Source organism: Somniosus microcephalus, chromosome 29, assembly GCF_052327205.1.
Source record: "Somniosus microcephalus isolate GS21.2 chromosome 29, FLI_Smic_1.0, whole genome shotgun sequence".
NCBI lineage: Eukaryota > Metazoa > Chordata > Chondrichthyes > Squaliformes > Somniosidae > Somniosus > Somniosus microcephalus.
In genome coordinates, this window is record NC_141015.1 from 33869549 (window position 1) to 33875847 (window position 6299).

A 6299-nucleotide genomic window follows, 5' to 3' on the forward strand; every position below is an offset into this window, starting at 1 on the left:
AAGAAAGGGGAGAGAGGAGGGGAGAGAGAAAGAAAGGGGGAGAGAGGAGGGGAGAGAGAAAGAAAGGGGGAGAGAGGAGGGGAGAGAGAAGAAAGAAAGGGGGAGAGAGGAGGGGAGAGAGAAAGAAAGGGGGAGAGAGGAGGGGAGAGAGAAAGACAGGGGGAGAGAGGAGGGGAGAGAGAAGAAAGGGGGGAGAGAGGAGGGGAGAGAGAAAGAAAGGGGGAGAGAGGAGGGGAGAGAGAAAGAAAGGGGGGAGAGAGGAGGGGAGAGAGAAAGAAAGGGGGAGAGAGGAGGGGAGAGAGAAAGAAAGGGGGAGAGAGGAGGGGAGAGAGAAAGAAAGGGGAGAGAGGAGGGGAGAGAGAAAGAAAGGGGGAGAGAGGAGGGGAGAGAGAAAGAAAGGGGAGAGAGGAGGGAGAGAGAAAGAAAGGGGGAGAGAGGAAGGGGAGAGAGAAAGAAAGGGGGAGAGAGGAGGGGAGAGAGAAAAGAAAGGGGGAGAGAGGAGGGGAGAGAGAAAGAAAGGGGGAGAGAGGAGGGGAGAGAGAAAGAAAGGGGAGAGAGGAGGGGAGAGAGAAAGAAAGGGGGAGAGAGGAGGGGAGAGAGAAAGAAAGGGGGAGAGAGGAGGGGAGAGAGAAAGAAAGGGGGAGAGAGGAGGGAGAGAGAAAGAAAGGGGGAGAGAGGAGGGGAGAGAGAAAGAAGAAAGGGGGAGAGAGGAGGGGGAGAGAGAAAGAAAGGGGGAGAGAGGAGGGGAGAGAGAAAGAAAGGGGGAGAGAGGAGGGGAGAGAGAAAGAAAGGGGGAGAGAGGAGGGGAGAGAGAAAGAAAGGGGGAGAGAGGAGGGGAGAGAGAAAGAAAGGGGGAGAGAGGAGGGGAGAGAGAAAGAAAGGGGAGAGAGGAGGGGAGAGAGAAAGAAAGGGGTGAGAGAGGAGGGGGGAGAGAGAAGAAAGGGGGAGAGAGGAGGGGGGAGAGAGAAAGAAAGGGGGAGAGAGGAGGGGGGAGAGAGAAAGAAAGGGGGAGAGAGGAGGGGGGAGAGAGAAAGAAAGGGGGAGAGAGGAGGGGGGAGAGAGAAAGAAAGGGGGAGAGAGGAGGGGGGAGAGAGAAGAAAGGGGGAGAGAGGAGGGGGGAGAGAGAAAGAAAGGGGGAGAGAGGAGGGGGGAGAGAGAAAGAAAGGGGAGAGAGGAGGGGGAGAGAGAAAGAAAGGGGGAGAGAGGAGGGGGGAGAGAGAAAGAAAGGGGGAGAGAGGAGGGGGAGAGAGAAAGAAAGGGGGAGAGAGGAGGGGGGAGAGAAAGAAAGGGGGAGAGAGGAGGGGGGAGAGAAAGAAAGGGGGAGAGAGGAGGGGGGAGAGAGAAAGAAAGGGGAGAGAGGAGGGGAGAGAGAAAGAAAGGGGGGAGAGAGGAGGGGGAGAGAGAAAGAAAGGGGGAGAGAGGAGGGGGGAGAGAGAAAGAAAGGGGGAGAGGAGGGGGGAGAGAGAAAGAAAGGGGGAGAGAGGAGGGGGGAGAGAGAAAGAAAGGGGGAGAGAGGAGGGGGAGAGAGAAAGAAAGGGGGAGAGAGGAGGGGGGGAGAGAGAAAGAAAGGGGGAGAGAGGAGGGGGGGAGAGAGGAGGGGGGGGAGAAAGAAGGGGGAGAGAGAAGAAAGGGGAGAGAGGAGGAGGGGAGAGAGAAGAAAGGGGGAGAGAGGAGGGGAGAGAGAAAGAAAGGGGGAGAGAGGAGGGGAGAGAGAAAGAAAGGGGGAGAGAGGAGGGGAGAGAGAAAGAAAGGGGGAGAGAGGAGGAGAGAAAGAAAGGGGGAGAGAGAAAGAAAGGGGGAGAGAGGAGGAAGGGGAGAGAGAAAGAAAGGGGGAGAGAGAAAGAAAGGGGGAGAGAGGAGGGGGGAGAGAGAAAGAAAGGGGGAGAGAGGAGGGGGAGAGAGAAAGAAAGGGGGAGAGAGGAGGGGAGAGAGAAAGAAAGGGGGAGAGAGGAGGGGAGAGAGAAGAAAAGGGGAGAGAGGAGGAGGGGAGAGAGAAAGAAAAGGGGAGAGAGGAGGAGGGAGAGAGAAAGAAAGGGGGGAGAGAGGAGGGGGGAGAGAAAGAAAGGGGAGAGAGGAGGGGGAGAGAAAGAAGGGGGAGAGAGGAGGGGGGGAGAGAGAAAGAAGGGGGAGAGGAGGGGGGAGAGAGAAAGAAAGGGGGAGAGAAAGAAAGGGGAGAGAGGAGGGGGGGAGAGAGAAAGAAAGGGGGAGAGAGGAGGGGGGGAGAGAGAAAGAAAGGGGGAGAGAGGAGGGGGGGAGAGAGGAGGGGGGGGAGAGAGAAAGAAAGGGGGAGAGAGGAGGGGGGGAGAGAGGAGGGGGGGAGAGAGAGGAGGGGGGGAGAGAGAAAGAAAGGGGGAGAGAGGAGGGGGGAGAGAAAGAAAGGGGAGAGAGGAGGGGGGAGAGAGAAAGAAAGGGGGAGAGAGGAGGGGGGAGAGAGGAGGGGGAGAGAGGAGGGGAGAGAGAAAGAAAGGGGGAGAGAGAAAGAAAGGGGAGAGAGGAGGGGGGGAGAGAGAGAAAGAAAGGGGAGAGAGGAGGGGGGAGAGAGAAAGAAAGGGGAGAGAGGAGGGGGGAGAGAGAAGAAAGGGGGAGAGAGGAGGGGAGAGAGAAAGAAGGGGAGAGAGGAGGGGAGAGAGAAAGAAAGGGGGAGAGAGGAGGGAGAGAGAAAGAAAGGGGAGAGAGGAGGAGGGAGAGAGAAAGAAAGGGGGAGAGAGGAGGGGGGAGAGAAGAAAGGGGGAGAGAGGAGGGGGAGAGAAAGAAAGGGGGAGAGAGGAGGGGGGAGAGAGAAAGAAGGGGAGAGAGAGGGGGGAGAGAGGAGGGGGGGAGAGAGAAAGAAAGGGGGAGAGAGGAGGGGTGAGAGAAAGAAAGGGGGAGAGAGGAGGGGGGGAGAGAGAAAGAAAGGGGGAGAGAGGAGGGGAGAGAGAAAGAAAGGGGAGAGAGGAGGGGAGAGAGAAGAAAGGGGAGAGAGAAAGAAAGGGGGAGAGAGGAGGGGGGGGAGAGAGAAAGAAAGGGGGAGAGAGGAGGGGGGGGAGAGAGAAAGAAAGGGGGAGAGAGGAGGGGGGGAGAGAGAAAGAAAGGGGGAGAGAGGAGGGGGGGGAGAGAGAAAGAAAGGGGGAGAGAGGAGGGGGGGGGAGAGAGAAAGAAAGGGGGAGAGAGGAGGGGAGAGAGAAAGAAGGGGGAGAGAGGAGGGGAGAGAGAAGAAAGGGGAGAGAGGAGGAGGGGAGAGAGAAAGAAAGGGGGAGAGAGGAGGGGGAGAGAGAAGAAAGGGGGAGGAGGGGGGAGAGAGAAAGAAAGGGGGAGAGAGGAGGGGGAGAGAAAGAAAGGGGGAGAGAGAGAGGGGGGAGAGAGAAGAAAGGGGAGAGAGGAGGGGGGAGAGAGAAAGAAGGGGAGAGAGGAGGGGGGGAGAGAGGAGGGGGGGAGAGAGAAAGAAAGGGGGAGAGAGGAGGGGGAGAGAAGAAGGGGGAGAGAGGAGGGGGGGAGAGAGAAAGAAAGGGGGAGAGAGGAGGGGGGGAGAGAGAAAGAAAGGGGGAGAGGAGGGGGTGAGAGAGAAGAAAGGGGGAGAGAGGAGGGGGGAGAGAGAGAGGGGGAGAGAGGAGGGGGGAGAGAGAAGAAAGGGGGAGAGAGGAGGGGGGAGAGAGAAAGGGGGAGAGAGGAGGGGGAGAGAGAAAGCAAGGGGAGAGAGGAGGGGAGAGAGAAAGAAAGGGAGAGGGGGGGAGAGAAAGAAAGGGGGAGAGGGGGGGGAGAGAGGAGGGGGGGAGAGAGAAAAAGGGAGGAGAGAGAAAGAAAGGGGGAGAGAAGAAAGGAGGGGGGAGAAAGGGGAGAGAAAGAAAGGAGGGGAGAGAAAGAAGGGAGAGAAGGAGGGGAGAGAGAAAGGGGGGAGAGAGAAAGAAGGAGAAAGAGGGGGAGAGAGAAGGGGGAGAGATGGGAAGAGAGAAGGAGGCAGAGAGGACGGGAGGGGATTGCAGAGGTAGACAAAGAGGGGCAGAGGAGGAGAGGGCAGAGAAGGGGCGGGAGAGGGGCAGAGGAGAGGAGGAGGAGAGTGAGGGGCAGAGAGGGAGGAGGAGGAGAGTGAGGAGGAGGAGAGTGAGGGGCAGAGAGGGAGGAGGGAGAGGGAGGAGGGGAAGGGAGGGAGGAGGGAGAAGAGGAGGGAGAGGAGGAGAGGGGGAGGGAGGGAGAGGAGGAGAGGGGGAGGGAGGGAGAGGAGAGGGGGAGGGAGAGGAGAGAGGAGGGAGAGGGAGGAGGGGAAGGGAGGGAGGAGGGAGAAGAGAGGGGGAGGGATGGAGAGGAGAGGGGGAGGGAGAGGAGGGGGGGAGGGAGAGGAGGGGGGGAGGGAGGGAGGAGAGGAGGGGGAGGGTGAGGGAGGAAGGGAAGGGAGAGGAGGGAGAAGAGGGGAGGGAGGAGGGAGAAAGATGAGGAGGGGGAGGGAAAAGTGAGGGCAGGGGGAGAGAGAGAGAGAGAGAGGAGGAGGGAGGGGCAGGGGCAGGGGCAGGGGGAGGGAAGGAAAAGTAAGGGGAGAGGAGGGGGGGAGGGATGGTGGGTGGGTGGGTGAAGGTCAGGAACTTGGACGGGGGGTGGGGGGTGGTGGGAGAATATCAGGTACTTGGGCCGTAGGGGCAGAACTTGTTTGGGGAGTGGGAGAAGATATTAACCCGTGAGGGTGAGCCCTGTCTGCTCCAAGTGAGCTCTGTTCTGTGTGGAGTAGGCAGTCAGAACGGCTCAAATTACACTTTGCCAAGTAATGGATTACATAAGCCGGGAGGATCTAATTACACATTCCATAGAAACTGCTGGCTGTGTCTTGTTCTCCAAGAGGACCAATCAGAACTTTGGTGTTGTGAATAAACTGTCCATTTCTTTATTGTAAGAAATCACACAACACCAGGTTATAGTCCAACAGCTTTATTTGAAATCACATTGGACTATAACCTGGTGTTGTGTGATTTCTTACATTTGTCCACCCCAGTCCAACTCCGGCATCTCCACACCATTTCTTTATTGCGCCATTACCATCCCTATTTTATTCAAAAATGGGTGTACTCTTTTTGGTAGGGACCATAAACTAATAAACTGTAATTAATAAAACTTTAAATAACTTAACAAATTAAATTAACATTTTGTTGGCCGGGGTGACGATGCACTCCAGTCCCGGCCGGGGTGACGATGCACTCCAGTCCCCATGGCGCCCACCGGTCGCGGAATGCCTCAAGCGTACCGGTGGACATCGCGTGCTCCATCTCCAGGGCCACCCGGGCGCGAACATGGCCGCGGAAGAGAGGCAGGCAAAAAAGGGTGTACTCTTTTGATTAATTACATAAACAAATTGACTAAATTAATAAAACTTTAAATAAAACTTAAATCAAATTAAAATGTGGTTGTCCGAATTGATAATGCACACCAGTCCCTGCGGCGCCCACCGGTCGCGGAAGTACTCAAGCGTGCCGGTGGACACCGCGTGCTCCATCTCCAGGACCACCCGGGCGCGAACATGGTCTCGGAAGAGAGGCAGGCAAAAAAGGGTGTACTCTTTTAATTGGGTGCTTAAACAAATTGTCTGTAAATTAATAAAACTTTAAAGAAAACTTAAATTAAATTAAAATTTTGTTGGCCGGGTTGATAATGCACTCCAGTCCCCGCGGCGCCCACCGGTCGCGGAAGGGCTCAAGCGTACCGGTGGACATCGCGTGCTCCATCTCCAGGGCCACCCGGGCGCGAACATGGCCGCGGAAGAGAGGCAGGCAAAAAAGGGTGTACTCTTGATTGGGTGCTTAAACAAGTTGTCTGTAAATTAATAAAACTTTAAAGAAAACTTAAGCGAATTAAATTAAAATTTGGTTCCCGGTGGTGATAATGCACTCCAGTCCCCGCAGCGCCCACCGGTCGCGAAATGCCTCAAGCGTACCGGTGGACATCGCGTGCTCCATCTCCAGGGCCACCCGGGCGCAAACATGGCCGCGGAAGAGAGGCAGGCAAAAAAGGGTGTAAGGGTAAACCCAGCAACTACAGGCCAGTCAGTTTAACCTCGGTAGCGGGGAAGCTTTTAGAAACAATAATCTGGGCCAAAATTAACAGTCACTTGGACAAGTGCAGATTAATTAAGGAAAGCCAGCACGGATTTGTTCAAGGCAAATGGTGTTTAATTAACTGGATTGAGTTTTTTGATGTGGTAACAGAGAGGGTTGATGAGGGCAATGTAGTTGATGTAGTGTACATGGACTTCCAAAAGGCATTTGATAAAGTGTTACATAATAGGCTTGCCAGCAAAGTTGAAGCCCATGGAATAAAAGGGACAGTGGCAGCATGGACAT